The following is a 16,277-nucleotide window of genomic DNA, read 5'->3' as shown; positions in this document are numbered from 1 at the left end:
TTTATATTTTACTGTGACTCTCAGTGATGAGTAAAGAAGGGTGACAGGGCTTCTGCGTGTGCCTGATCTTCAGCAAGAAAGGGCTGAGAGAGGTCGGAAGAGAAAGCTCCAGGCTTATTCACAGACATAACCTAGAGTGTAAAGAAAAGAGAAGTCAATGGAAAGAAACTTATAGGCATGGATGCCCATTTTGCAGGGAACAGACAGATGTCCTACTAAGGAAAATGATTGAGACAGACATCAAACTCTAATGAAAATGGCTTGGCATGTGACTCCTCCCACAGACCTGTGGTCAGCAGACCTGCAGCTGTGGAGCTCTTATTCAGACAGGGACTGAGGGCGGGCTTCGTCAGGTAAAAGAGAAACACTGTACTGCCAGTGCCCACTTAATTAGATGTGGGGATGGGGCAGGCAAAATGACCTTGAAGCACGTCATTGGACTTTGCTGAATGGGCAGAGCTACCACGAAATACCAGGGAAAACTTCTGATGTGGCACGACAGTGAGAGCCAGATTCTCTGGGCTCACTGTGGGGAAGCCGGCCTGTGGAGCATAACTGGTAAGTGGCCTCAGCAGGTAGTGGTGACCAGTAAGTAGGAGCAGCAGAAGAGCCTGTTGAATAAAACCACCAGGAGAAAAGTGAGAAGAGCAAGCCCCTGGATTACATGGCTTTTGTTTGGGTTATTTACATAGCCCAGACCTGATTGGCTCATTTGTAAAATAGCCCCTGGGAAGAGTGGAGACAGTGGGATTGGAACTGGGAGTGTTGCAGTTTCTGAGCAAACAAATTCTTCCACTTGGAAAATGGAGCATCTAAGGGGGTGGACCTTAGTTTATTCAAAACAGATGTGTGGTGGAAGGCTGGTGTTAGTAAAGTACCATCCTTCAGTTTGGTTTTGCGTGGTTTCCCGGTGGCACACAAATGTGTTCTACTTATTGGAAGACACTTAGAAGGATGGGATTTTAAGGTTGTGTGTATGCTCTTGCTTCCTATGACGCCGCCCTCTCCAGAGGAATATCCTCCTGGAGAGTGAGACCACTGAGAAGAAACACACACCCAGAAAATGACAGCAAAGGACCACTGGACTGTATGCTTTATGAAGGCAGAGACTGTCTGCTTTGTGTACCGTTGTGTTTTAGTTCCAAGCACAGTGGCTCATGTAAATATTCTTCAGGAAACATTTATTGAAGGAATGAAAGCACGAACCTAATTAAAAATGGATAAAGTAACTTCTATTCCCCACATTTTGAGAGATCTAGTGTTCACAGGAAAATTCTCAGGACAGACACCTAAAAATAACAGATACAATATTTTTTGAACATTTTTTAAATACATAGCTGAGCCTGGTAGAAAGGGTAAACTAATTGTAAGAGGCCAGAATCTATGAGAAAGAGCAAATTCCAAAAGGTGGGCAAACACTGGCACAGGCTTGTACACACATTGGTAAAGTCGTGCCCTACACAAGACACTCAGTCACGGTAAAAAGAAAGGCAACACTTAGCCCCCACTCAGCTCCTCAAGGCCTGTGCCATGGTACAGGCCTGAATCAACCCAGAGGAAGAGGCGCGTTTGGGAAAGTCATCCACCCTTGTGGATGCCATTTGTGCTGTGTGTGCGTGCAGAAGCACTGGGCTGGCTTCTGCCTGGGGTCGTCTGCACATCTCTGGTGGTTTCAGGGCTTTGTCTTCAATCCACAACACTAGTAGAAGACAGCTGGATCTGAAAAGCAATAACCTTGGTGAGTAAATTAGAAAAAAGTCTTCTGTACGGAAAGACTTTGCATTAACTCTGGGAAAAGGGGGAAAAAAAGAAAAATCTCCCTGAGAAGTCCTAACACAGGCCCAAGGTCACCCAGATTCAGAGTTAGAATATATGCTGTCATTGTGGCCTGAGAAACTTCAAGACAAAATTTAGCACCTGGCAGAAGCAAAGGTAAACCTTTTCTGGCAGGTTTACTTTGAATCAAATTCTCAAAGAATTCTCACAGTTAAAATTCCAAGGAACATAAATTATAATCAAAAATCCTAAAACACATACATAAGCAAGCCACAATACATAAGAATCAGTAAAATTAATAATGTACAGTTTCAACCTCTCAAGGATTACAGTTATAAGAATTATCAAGCACAGAATATAAAATTAAAAATAGGGTATTGAAATAATCAATAGTAAGTAATCAACAATAACAGTAAATAAATAACATACATACTAAAACTGACCACTTGGCCCTCTTCACCTCACCCCGTGGGAAGGGGGAAATCAGGGCAAAAATAATAAAAATTGAAGTAAAAAATAAGATGGTAGAAGTTAGTCCAATTATAACACAAACTACAATCACTATAAACGGATCATTTGTCTAGTTGAAAGGCAAAGATTGGCAGACTACAGTTTCAAAAATCCAGCTATGTGCTGTTTACATAAAACACATGTAAAATCTAAGGACAAAAGACTGCAATAGGATTGAAAGAGATAAGCCAGGCAAATGGTAATTAAAAGAAAGCTGGTGTTGCTATATTAATAGTAGATAAAATGGATTTTAAGGTAAAAAGCAATACTAGGGAAGAGGTAGATCAATATTATCGAAAAAAATTTAATTCACCATGAAGGTATAAAAATTTTCACTTGTCTACATGCATCTTATAACATAGCTTCAAAATACATAAAGCAAATATGAACAAAATTCCTGGTCAAAACTAACAAACTACTATAATTAAGGAAGATTAAGACAACTCTATTGATTTGTTTGATGGACCAAGCAGACAGAAGTCAGTAGGAATATGTAAAACTTAAATATTACAATTGGCAATCTTGATATAATAAACATAAGCAGAAAATTGCGTTCAACAACTGCAGCATATGCTCTTCTCAAGTATATAAGAACTATTTATGAAAATTACATACGAGGGCATAAAAATGTCTCAACTTTCGAATTTCAAATTCAAACTCAAGTCTCAAATTTCACACGACTAATGTCATGTACCATATTATCTGACTTCATAGGATTTAGGTAACAAATAAATAGTAACTAAATAACTTTTAAAACTCCATATATTTGGGGAGGAGACTTCCTAATAACTCATGGGGAAAGGAGAAAACATAATAGAAATTATGAAATACTTAAAACAATTATGACATGATTAGAACAATTGTGGAATCCAGCTAAAATAGTGCCTAGAAAGAATTCATAGCCTTAACTGTATGCACTGAAAAGAAGGAAGGCTGAAAATAAATAAGATAAGCATCCAACTGACATAATTAGTTTTAAAAAAGGGAGTATTTCCTAAGAAAGTAATAACTATAAAAGTGGAAATTAAAGATGTAAAAAACAGAAGAGAGGATCATCTCAGTCAAAATTTGGTTCTATGAAAAGATTTATAAAATTAATAATCTCTGGCAAGACCAAGTCTAGAAAAAAGTGAGACGGCATAAATTAACAATAGCAGGAATAATAAAAGAGAAGCAAGTGAAACAGAGATTTAAAAGACAACACAAAAATACTGTTAACTTTAAAACAAATTTAAAAGTTTAAGGGAAATGCAAACATTCTTAGAAAAATTGTAAATTGCTAAATCCAATTCAAGAAGAAATAAATTTTTCTATGCACATCATTGAAATTGCATCAGAAGTTTAAAAATTCCCCAAAAGAAAACACTAGTGTGAAGTGGTTTTAGATAAGAGCTACCAAATATCAAGGAACAAGAGATTACAAATAGTCCTTGCTCTGCTGCTACAGTACTGAGTGTGAGGGCTACATACAGACAAGTTGGCTCTTTAGTTAATAGCCTGCTAGATCAGGGGGAGCCACATCTGATACGCATGGGGAAGCTGTGCATCACCCGGAGATCCTGTGCATTGACCTGGATTCAGTAGCCATGTGGGATTTGGGATTGTTTCCTTGTGGAGGGAGGGTGTGAGTATGTTCTTTGTGTGGACAAAAGGGTAAAACAGATATTTGCTGATCAGAAGATCAGATTATGGCAGAGACAAGGCTATGTGGTCACCAAACTATGTTTTCTTTTCCTCTGGGTCGTAAAACTATCTACATCTCCTAGGCTCTTTTGCAGCTAAGTGTGGCCGTGTGAGTGGGTTCTGGCCAATGGAATGCGCGTAGAGTTGAGGGAAACTGTCTCCAGACATGGTGGAAAATATATTGCTATCTACATGACCTCAATTCCCAAGGTATGTATTATTTATTTATTTATTTTTAAATGATGATTTTTTTTTTTTTTTTTTTGCTGAGAAAGTTTCACCCCAAGCTAACATCTGTTGCCAATCTTCCTCTTTTTTTTTTTTTTTTTCCCCTCCCAAAGCCCCAGTACATGGTTATATATTCTAGTGGTAAGTTCTTCTAGTTCTTGTATGTGAGCCACTGCATGGCTACTGACAGACTTGTGGTGTGGTTCTGTGCCCAGGAATGGAACCCAGGCTACTGGAGTGGAGCGCACCGAACTTGAACCACTAGGCCGTCAGGGCTGGCTCTGTATTCTTTATTTTTGAACAACGTCCAGTGTGAATTGGATATGATTGTTCTTGTGGGTAATCAAGAAATTAGGATAATAGCATAATTATGTTCGTGGACATGTGCACATCTCAAGAAATATTTCTCTCATCACATGGAGGTTCTAAAGTGAGAAGTATTTTTTTAAAAATCACAGAATATGGGATGCATGGCTTGTGGGAGAACTTATCCAGGCAAAGGGAGGCTTGCCCTTCTATATTCTCTTTGTTATCCATCAAAAAACCAAACCAAAACCAAAACCCAAAACAAAAAAAAAGGATAGAAGACAAATCAAGACAGAAAATAATAGGCTAAGAAAAATAAACTGGTTACTTTTTTCCAGTTTGGTGGCCTGGTCCCTTTGTTGGATCACGGAACAATTTCAGTAAAGAGAGTTCCCAGAGGAAAGGATGAGAACCAAGACCCAGAAAACAATGTAAGAAAAGCCACTGAAAACCACTTCTAACTGAGTATTTAACCAATTGTTTGGAAAAATAATGAGGTTACTTTTTTTTTTTTTCCCAGGAAGATCATCCCTGAGCTAACATCCATGCCAATCCTCTTCTTTTTGCTGAGGAAGACCGGCCCTGAGCTAACATCTATTACCAATCCACCTCCTTTTTTCGTTTTTTTCCCTTTTTCTCCCCAAAGCCCCAGTAGATAGTTGTATGTCATAGTTGCACATCCTTCTAGTTGCTGTATGTGGGATGCCACCTCAGCATGGCCCAACAAGCAGTGCATCAGTGTGCACCCGGGATCTGAACCCAGGCTGCCAGTAGCAGAGCACGAGTACCCAACTGCCAAGCCACGGGGCTGGCCCCAATGAGGTTACTTCTAAGCAGGTGGAATTGTCTACTGCAATGATATTTACAATCTACACCTCCTTTCAAGTTCTTGAAGCTACACTCTGAAAGCCATTTTACTCTAAGAGGATTGAAGTTGTAGTTCTCGTCCCTTCTAACTGGCTTAGTGCCATCCTGTAAGTCCTTCTGTAAAAGCAATGTGTGTTTTTGTATGTCCATCAATTCAGATGGAAAGGCTAGTGATGATCAACAGAGAAAAAACAAGCTGTTCAATAGAGCTCCATCGAAAAGTGTGGAGCTAGTGCAAGTTCACCACACTCACAAATGACAATGGCAATGTGACACCTTCTGCTGTGTTATTACTTATTTAAATTTCAAGTTTTCCTTTTTGTTGTTATTTTCTGTAGCCTTAAGATACTGTCTATGTTTAAAATAATCAAATTTAAAGAAATCGCTCTCTCACCTTCAGTCACAAGCCTTTTTATTTTATTTTTATTTTTTTAAATCAAATCCCTTTCTCTAATCCTCTGCCTCCTCAGGATTTGGAGTGTGAACATTGTATCTGAGCATCTCATTAATACTTTCTCCACCCGTTCCTCAATTGGTTCCTCAATTGTGGTCTTTACTATTCATGTCTCCAGCCTACAAATCTAGACTTTTTACTTCCCACTGCACAAATTGTCATTCACTTTGACTTGATCTCAAGTCCACTACACTGTTTAACTCTGTCACCAGTGGCCTGTGGGTTGACAATGCACTGAACTTGAATGTACTGGGGAATGAATGCTTTGATGTCAGTAAGACTTTTCAGCCCGTCGAGTTTGCTGGCTAATTGGTAAACATTTAAAGGAAGAGATATGAACATGGGAAGTCATTTTGCCATTATTTTGATTTCATTTCCTTTATAATCTATATAAGAAAAGTCTATAATCCTGTATTTATTATGAGACTATAACCAGGTAAACTACTTTGAAGTTATGACTTCAAAAACGTTTTCAGCGTTTTCATTTTGTCTGATGTTTTCATCGTGAGAGCTAATGGGACAGAGAAGATTCACTTTATTATAAGTCTTATTTAATCAGCAAAGAACTTTGATAATTTACAAAGTTTCCAAGCAAAATTATCTAAACATCTGGAAGCTATTAAAGAACTGAGGAAGTTATGCCACAGTTACATTTAGGAAGGTATTTTTATTATAAATTCCTTATAAAGTAAGTCTGTGAAAAACAAAACTAAATTACCATTACCATCTTCCTCAAATTTCTCATATTAATTAGGCCTAAACATTTAAAAATATTGTGATTGAAATATAAGATTACTCTTTGGGAGAACAATGACTTAGTGACTACTTTATGGTAGATAAATAAATGCTTATTTTAATAGTAATGTAAGATACTACTTATATGCATTTTGATGTGTATTAAACATATTAAAATACTATAGACTTAGAAGTCAGACAGAGTTTGCTTTAAATTCCAGCTCCACCACTTCCTAGTTGCATGAACTTAGGCAGATTCATCAACTGGGAGCCATGCTGCTCACCTCTATATAGAACAGAGACACCCTTACAACACAGGATGACTAAGTGACACAGTACCTGGAAGCACCTAGCGCAGCACCTAGCATTAAGTATATGCTCAATAAATGTTTCCTCTTCCATTTTGCTTCCTCCTCCCTTTCACCACTGGTTCAGTATGTTTCATTGGCTTTCCACTTCAGGGTCTAAGGGGATATTGCATAACATTTTTTAAAAACTTCCCATATACTTTATATTTTTTCATTATTACCAACCATTAAATTCAGGAGGATTATGTGTTTATTTCAGGGACAGGACTGTAGGGGAAAGCTGTGAGAGTATATTTTGTTTGGCAGTAGGTCATGAATAAAGGAGGAAAATTCATCTCTGTTGAGCTCTCTTCTGAGCCATACAATACATTAGATTTATAATATTTGTTCATTTTTATCCTCATACTACTCAGATCTACCTGACTCTAAAGCTCACGTTCTTTTTGCTCAAAAATGCTGCCACCTGACCTTGCCCGAGCCTGCCCAGAACCAGCGGTTCTCCACGCACTCAGCTTCCAGTGATACGTGCCACGGACTGGCAGAGCGGACATGGGCAGACTGATGGTGGCCAGGCTCGGACTGGGGCTGCTGCTTCTGGCACTCCCCCTACCCATGCGGATTTATTCAAATCAAACAACCATTGTAATACTTTCAAGTAACTCCTCCCAGAGTACCCTGGCTGCCCCAAATCCCGCTAATGCCACCACCAAGGCAACTGGCGGTGCTCTGCAGTCAACAGCCAGTCTCTCGGCAATCTCATTCTCCCTTCTACATCTTACTGTTAAGAGACTCGGGCCAAGAAACATCTGTACTTCTCCATCTTCTAAACCCAACCCAAATGGCGTGTAGCTGTCCAATGTGGCAAGGAAAAAAACAGGTCTTCATCAGATCTTCTAATTCCACACCTTATTTTATTGACACAGAAAATGTTGAGGATCCCACATTTGATTGCTTTGAAGAGCATGTGAAGGGTCTCACTAGGTGATGAATGCCAATATTAAATCTGCTGGAGTTTCTTGTACAAGATGAAGAGATACAACATCCAAAAATTTTAAGAGATGATTTCTTGAAATATGGCTTGAGAAATATGGACACATAAAACTCTACCTTGAAAATGAGAATAGATTTTATCTTATCTAGAGATAAAGGACGGGATGTGGAATAGAGATTCAGTTTTCATTTGGTTCTTTAAGTCTATAAGGCTATGAAACAGATAATATAAAAAGCTTCCCTGATTCTATTTATGTGTACATTAGAAAGAACTTCCAGGTGTTACTGTAAATCCTCAATGTATTGTTCTAACAGTACTAATTTAATGCTGTTGTAAGCATAAATTTTGCTTAACAAGAACGCCAGACTCATTTAGCTGAACTGATTCAAAGGGTAGAAGTGCATTGATTTCAACTAATTTCAAAATGCTTCTTATTTCAGCATATGTTGAATACTTTTTAGAATTTAAAAAGTGATCTACTTTGAAGGTAAAATTGACATATCTTGAAATTAAAAAGGCAAATATGTGAAGGAGCTGAAACTGTAAATCAAGTATTTGGGAAGTGGAGACTGGAAGCTAACTTGCATTAAATTCAGAAAAACTTTTATACTCTTTCTGTAACTACTTTTTAAAAAAACTATGGATCAGAATAGCCACATCTGGAACACTTTCTGTTATCAGTCAATATTTTTAGAGAGTTAGAACCTGGTCCTAAGCTTAAAGAGGGCTTGATTCTGGAAAGTAAATCTTTCCACAACTGCCTCGATGCACAAAAACCTTTTTTAAAATAGATACTCCCTAAAGTCTTTTGTTCACATGGTCACACACTGATGCTTAGATGTTCCTGTATCTAATATGACCACAGCAGTCTTGATAACCAGTCATTTTTTTTCTGTCTTTAGAAACCTACACCAGAACAACAATATCCAACAGATCTTGAGCTACTGTGTGTGTGAATGAACATTCCCTTTTGTTTCATACCTGAATGCTGTACATCTATTTTGGATTGTGTGTTGTGTTTGTGTACTTATGCTTTTATTCATAGTAACTTCTCATGTTATGGAATTGATTTGCATTGCACACAAACTGTAAATAAAAAAATGACTGAAAGAGCAAAAAAAATTGCTGCCACCTGCTTTTATAGATGTGTCTGAGGACAAATGATTTTGTAGTGTTCGTAGGAACGTGGATGCTGAGTTTTAAACCACTGACTTACAAATGGATGCAGAAGGCCAGGATGATCTGGGTGGGGGGCTGTTTGAAAACAAAAACTGCAAGAGGAGGACCCATAAATAAATCAATGTTGCCTGAGAAACTGTCTGCTGATTCCCTGAACTGTGGAAAAGAGATGAGAACAATAGCTGAGAATCAGAGCGAAGCCTGAGGCCAGGACGTCCCAAAATACGAGGCAAACTGGATCAGCTTAGGCTGAGCTGTAAATGGAGGATGGGTTGAAAATACATCAAAAAACAGGTGTGGGGTGAATGAAGCCAGGTGACTCATGATTTAAACCCTCCGAATGCAGTGGAGCCTCCCCAGATCGGGGATAGCTCCTTCAAGACCATCAATCAGCTGGACAAATTGGGCTGAAAGGAAGACACTATCCTACTTACAGTAGCTCCCAGCCAGATCCATTTTCTTTAGAGAGTGTTCCTACTCTCTTAAGCCATGCCCATCAGTCAGCCACACTCTATTAAACATTAGTTTTATCAATGATAACAGGAAACATAGAAGGAACGGATTCATAACTCAGCATATGGAGCTTTCTTTCTCATGGGTATAACTTTACAATGACTTCTGCTACTTAAAAAAATTTTTTTAGAGTAGGAGCAAAGTTAAACTAAAATATTGTTCTTACGTTTATCTAAAAAGAGTGTTACTAAGTAGTGATAATTAAAATTATGGATTCTGATCAGATAGATTTGGGTTTAAGCCTTGGTTCTTCCCCTTACAAATTGTGTAACTTTAAGCAAATTACCTAACCTCTCTAAACTTCATCCAACCTTCTAACATCCTGTATGTTTTACTTGTTTATGTTTATTTTTTAACCGTCCCCACTAGAATATAAGTTCCACAAGAACAGCAGTTCTTATCTGTTTTGTATGTAGCCTGTAAAATACACAGCAGTCACTTGATAAATAAATATATAAATACATATTGAACCAATAAATGAATAAATGATGTGGTTCAACCATGTGTCTATACTTATACCTGTGGGACACACCTTCTTGGATGACGTTGCTTCTAGGTGAAAACTCACTCTGATGATCAACTCTCACCAATAGGAAAACGCTTACCCCAAAATGTAGCCCCAGCTATTGGGATGAAGATTCTCCAAGGTCCAAAGGAAGCAGAGAAGGAAAGTGAAGCTTCTAGAAGTCCTTTGTCAAGTCAGAAGATAGAGAGGAAATGCAGGGTGCCATCCCTCTCCCACTACACACACACACACACACACACACACACACGGTGGAACCACTATTGGTAGGCAAGGGTCATAAATTGGGAAAGAGGATGCCCTTAATTTGGACCAAAGAAGCATTTTGGGATTTTCCTTTCCAAAAATTTCCTTTCCGAAATTTTGGAAATTCCTTTCCAAATAAAGAGAGAATGTCACTCACAAAAGCCCGTTAACTCTGAGACCAGATACCTTGATGTGGGAGAGAGATGTGGAAGGGAATTTCATCACAGGAGGGCAGCAGGACTCCAAGACATTCTGTAAAAATCTTTATAAACCTGAATGTTTTAGACCATTTCTGTTTCTTCTCTTTATTCATTCATTCAACTTTAAAATTTTTACAAAGCATAAAACCTCATCTACAGGGAGAGTTTGGTAAACAGCTTGGAGAAGCACTTCCCAATGTCCCAACTGTTGACATCCACTCCACAGCCTTCTCCTGCTGATCTGTAATGGAAGAGCTGTTTGCAAGGCAAATGTTGAAATCATGAGTTACTTTTCTTCTCATTACATTCACTATAATTTCTGAGACTATGTTACCGAGGAAAAATGATTTCATGTGAGAGAGAGGCAGAGAAGTCAGGGAGAGCGATGAGGGTGTGAGACAGAGATTAATCAGGTTGATAGCACACAGAGAAAGAGAGGCATTATCCAAATTTGAAAGGAGTAAAATTCTGCGTAAATTGACAAGGAGGGAAAAGAGAGCTGATGACAGTTAATCTAAAGGAAGGTCTTTTGCCCTAGAATTATCTTACTACATGTACTTCGTACTGCCACTGAAAGAACTAATTATGTGATTTTCTTCGTTCTGAACAAATCCTTTTTTATACTGCTCTTCATGGCAGACTATAGCATGAGTCAGAAATTCCAGGAGCATGATAATCTCCATCCTTTATAGCACCTGCTCCCACGCTATGCTAATCATTGGTTGATAATCTTTAAAGCTGAGAACTACACACTTCCTACCGTTGTATGCAAAAATCTATAACTAGGATACCAGATTAAGCTGATGAGATCATCATTACTTTTATTTTCAAACATTCATTTTGATTTCCAAATTTTCAGAAAAATGAATTCCAAACAGAGAAAGCATTATTTTTCTTAAAGGCTTGAACATACTTACTGATATTCAAAAAACTGAAAAATGTCCTGCAAAGACGTCACTGTATAGTAATTTCAGGCTGTTGATACGTCCTAAACCTTTGTTAGATGGGATTTCTCTTTCACTGTTGCTCACCTACCTTTTTATTATTAGTGGTATAGCAGCCCTCACAGCTACAGAGCAGCTTAAATCTTCATTCAGAAGTATCACACCAATAAAGAGGAGGTTTCGTTTTGTTTTATTATGGTAAAATAGACATAACATCAAATTTATCATTTTAATCATTTTTAAACGCACAATTCAGTGGCATTAAGTATATTCACAATGTTGTGCAACCATCACGGCTATCCATTTCCAGAACTTTTCCCTCATCCTTAACAGAAGCTCTGTGCCCGTTAAGTACCAACCCTCACCATTCCCCATTCCCTGCGGTTCCTGGTAATCTCTAATCTACTTTCCATGTCTATGAATTTGCCTATTCTAGGTACTGCAGATAAGCAGAATCATACAATATTTGTCCTTTTGTGTCTGGCTTGTTTTACTTGACATAATGTTTTCAAGATTCATCCATGTTGTAGATGTATCAGAATTTCATTCTTTTTAAAGGCTGAATAATATTCCATTGCATGCATGTACCGCAACTTGTTTATCCATCTGTTGATGGACTTTTGGCTTGTTTCCACCTGTGGCTATTGTGAAAAATACTGTATGAACATTGGTGTACAATGTTTTGTTTTAAATATGATGGTGTTTATTTTCTTCTGAGTGATTCAAAAAACTATTCAAATTAACTGCTGCTTAGCCTCTTGGTAAATACAGCCCCACATTAAAGCTTTAGTTAAGATTATATAGTAAGTCACTTTTAGAAGTCTCTGTTCATCAAGAGACAAAACTCACAGGGGGCAGTGGGCAGTTTTGTGTAGGCCCATGCAGGGCAGTCGCCTGCACCTCTGAGGCTGCACAGTAAAATTAAAGAGTAATGAAGCTTCAATCCCTGCACCGGAACAACCAAATTAGGCTCTGGAAGTGGGTTCTAAAGCACTGGTATTTTTCAATACCACCCCCCCAACCAGGTGGTTCTGTTGTGCATCCAGGGTTGAGAACCTCTGATCTAGGGCAATCGGGTATCGATCATCAGAGCTACAAGTTTAAGTCAGGCTCCCACTGGAGCCCTCAGAGAACAAAGAGGGAATCTTATTTTACAGCCCATGTCCTCTACAATTAGCCACAATAATATCACTCTGATCCTACAGAGCTGTCAATAAAGGGATTCATTTCACTAATTATGGCTACCAATACTAGGCTTGGATCAAAGCCCTAAAGGATGAGTGATGGCCTCTGAGGCCGGGATAGTTGTGCCAGTAAAAATAAGTCAGTGATTCCCCGAGGGAAAGGTGAATGTCTTACGTTGTCATGGACTGAATATTTGTCTCCTCCCCAAAGTCATATATTGAAACCTTAACTCCCAGCATGATGGTATTTGGAGATGGGGCCTTTGGGAGCTAATTATGGTTAGATGAGGTCATGACGGTGGGATCTTGGTCTGACGGGATTAATGCCTTTATAAAAGAGGTACCAGAGAGCGTGCTCTCCCACTCTGTGCATGCACAGAAGAAAGGCCATGTAAGGGCACAGCAAAAAGGTGGCCATCTACAAGCCAGGGAGAGAGCTCTTACCAGGAACGGACCCTACCGGACTTTGATCTGGGAATTTCAGCCGCCAGAACTGTGAGAAAATAAATTCTGTTGTTTAAACCACCCAGTCTATGGTATTTTGTTATGGCAGCCCAAACAGACTAAGATGCTCTGGGTATCCCACTCACCCTCAAAGCAGAGCCTGAGTAAAATAAGAAAGGAGAGAAAGCCAATAAAAGGATGCTCCCTTGCCATGACCTTCCAAGGGGCCTCAGAATTGTCCATTACAGGAAGGAAGGGGAGAGTATTTTACACACTGGCTCCTGTCCCACACCAGCCAAGGGCTGTCCCATGGGGCATTATTCCGTCACACTTCCAGTCTGCACTTCCTTGAATGCGGGTTAGGTCCCTGCAGACAGCCCACCCTGTCCTACCTGGGAAGCCTCAGGGTAACAAATGGGAGTCAACACAGCCAAGGCAAGGTGCTGTCAGGTGGTAGCTGCATGCTGCTGTTTGGGCAAAAGGGTGTGAGGCAGGGGACAGGAGATGTTCAGTGCTGGGAATTTCTAGAGACTCTAGTCAAGCCTGTAAGTTCCAGCTCCCACTCCAAGGTCCAGCCACATGCTTCACTTGAAGATCCTCCCTCCATTCCAAACCTTGGAAGGCTAGAGTTTGATTTTATTCAGAGACCTGATAGGTTTGTCTCACAATACACCATTTATCTACTTTCCATCATACTATCCACAGTGACACGTATTTTGGAAATACAGATGTGAAGGTTAATTTTATGTGTTAACGTGACTAGGCCACAGGATGCCCAGATGTTTGGTTAAGCATTATTTCTGGTGTGCCTGTGGGGGTGTTTCTGGATGAGATTAGGATTTGAGTTGGTGCACTGAGTAAAGCAGATGGCCTGCCCAATGCTGGTGGGCCCCACACAGTCCCTTTAAGGGCCTGAATAGAACACAAAGGTGAAGCAAAGGAGAATTTGCTCTCCCTGCTTGACTGTGGAGCTGGGACATTGGTCTTCTCTTGCTCTCAGACTGGGACTTCCACTGTCGGCACTCCTGGGTCTCAGGCCTCGGACATGGACAGAAACGACACCATCAGCTCTCCTGGGCCTCCAGCTTGCTGACTGCAGATCATGGGACTTCTCGGCCTCCTTAAGTGCATGAGCCAATTCCTTATGTAAAAAATCTCACATATATACAATATATATCTCCATCCTATTGGTTCTGTTTTTCCAGAGAACCCTGACTAATAGACAAGGTCGTTATTTAAAAAACAAAAATAGCAGCCAGGTACAGAGACCTGCATGAGAAGCAATTCAACTTCCAGACCACATCAGGCTGAGAACTATGACAAATCTGAAGGTGTTGTCTTTATTTTTCATCTTTTATCGTGCAGTCATTCATATCCTTTCTCTACCAACTGCTGAAATTACTCATCTAAGGGGTCTGTCTGTTAGATCTGTTTCATCCAGATATGAAACCAACGTAACACTGTATCATCTTTCCAACTATTGTTATGAAAATATTTTAAATATTTACTATTTAATATCATTTTTATTTTAATATTTTATTATATTGCCTACGTCCTTCATGTTCTTTCTTTCATACATAGTAATCTCATTGATCAAGGACTGACAAGTATGGCCCACCATCTGTTTTCGTATAGCCTGCAAGATAGTAATAATTTTTACATTCATGTGGTTTTTTAACAAAAGGATAATATTTTGTGACACATGAAAACTAGATGAGATTCACATTTCAGTGTCCATAAATAAAATTTTATTTGAACACCCACGTCTCTTCATTTACATATCATCTATGGCTGCTTTTGCAAGATGATGGAGAGGTAAGTAGCTGCCACAGAGACCACGCTGCCCTGCAAAGCCTAAAATATTTACAATCCGGCTGTTTACAAAAAAAGTCTACTGACCCCTCTCCTAGATGGCAAAAGGATGCTTGCTTAGTTTCATTTGTGAATTATCTAGACTTTCTCATAGAGATAACAATGCATATGTGCCACTAGCATTGGTTTTTACTAGGCCACTCTAAATCAATTAGGTAGGAAAAGGTTTTACTAAGTTGTTTTATATTCTCCACAAATCTAGTGACATAGGGTGTATCTAATAAATGTTTATCAGATAAATTAGTAAGCGAATAACTCTGGAGGATCTGGTAGCATATAGCCTCAGCAAGACACCAAAGACATATTTATTCCTCATATTTGCACAGAGCTTGATCACACATGCTTCAAGAATCATATCCATATTATTGTAATATCTGACATTACAAACTCTTTCCCAACAGATTTGTAGAATGTTAGAGTGTGTATGGGGAAAACACCCTGTTACTAAGAGCCAGTATCGTAGAATGACAGAAGTAGAAGAGAAGCATTTTGTACAGATGCTAACTTTAAGCAGGACTGTATTTGAATCGTTCCCAAAAGATGTTTGCTCTTTAATAATAATAATAAAAATTATCCAGAGACACTTCACAACTTCCTGTGGTTAGCTATTTCAGACTGTCACAACTAAACTCTTAAAAAATACTTCCTAGTCTTCAGCTTAATTCTTTATGCAGTAATATAAGCATATTGTTAACGCCATTCCTTCAATAACTTTATGAACAGAATTTACCTTAAAGTTTACAGTTGTGTCTCCTTTCTCCTAGTCATCTTGTTCTCAGTTTGGGGGCAGTGCTTGGTATAGTTTTATGCGTTTAAAAGTTAACACCACTGCTGCCATCCTCAGTATTCACAGCGATGAAGATTAATAAATTGTGATAGTAAAAATATTGGACTTGGAGTCTAAAAATCAGGGTGTGAGTTCTGGCTTAAGATGGTGCCTACAATGCAATGGACACCTGGTGAATATGGATGGTGACTACAATATAGTGGACGCTGGGTGAATGTGGATGGTGCCTACAATGTAGTGGACGCCAGGTGAATGTGGATGGTGACTACAATGTAGTGGACACCTGGTGAATGAATGGTGCCTACAATATAGTGGATGCCGAGTGAATATGGATGGTGCCTATAATGTAAGGGACACCTGGTGAATGAATGGTGCCTACAATATAGTGGATGCCCATTGAATATGGATGATACCTACAACGTAGTGGATGCCTGGTGAATACGGGTGGTGCCTATCATTGTGGATGTTTAGTAAATATTTGTTATTTTTGGTCCTTTTCTCTGTGAAGCTGGATGATTTACTGACTC

This window comes from Diceros bicornis, chromosome 23, assembly GCF_020826845.1.
Source record: "Diceros bicornis minor isolate mBicDic1 chromosome 23, mDicBic1.mat.cur, whole genome shotgun sequence".
NCBI lineage: Eukaryota > Metazoa > Chordata > Mammalia > Perissodactyla > Rhinocerotidae > Diceros > Diceros bicornis.
Note: the sequence above shows the minus strand (reverse complement) of the source record.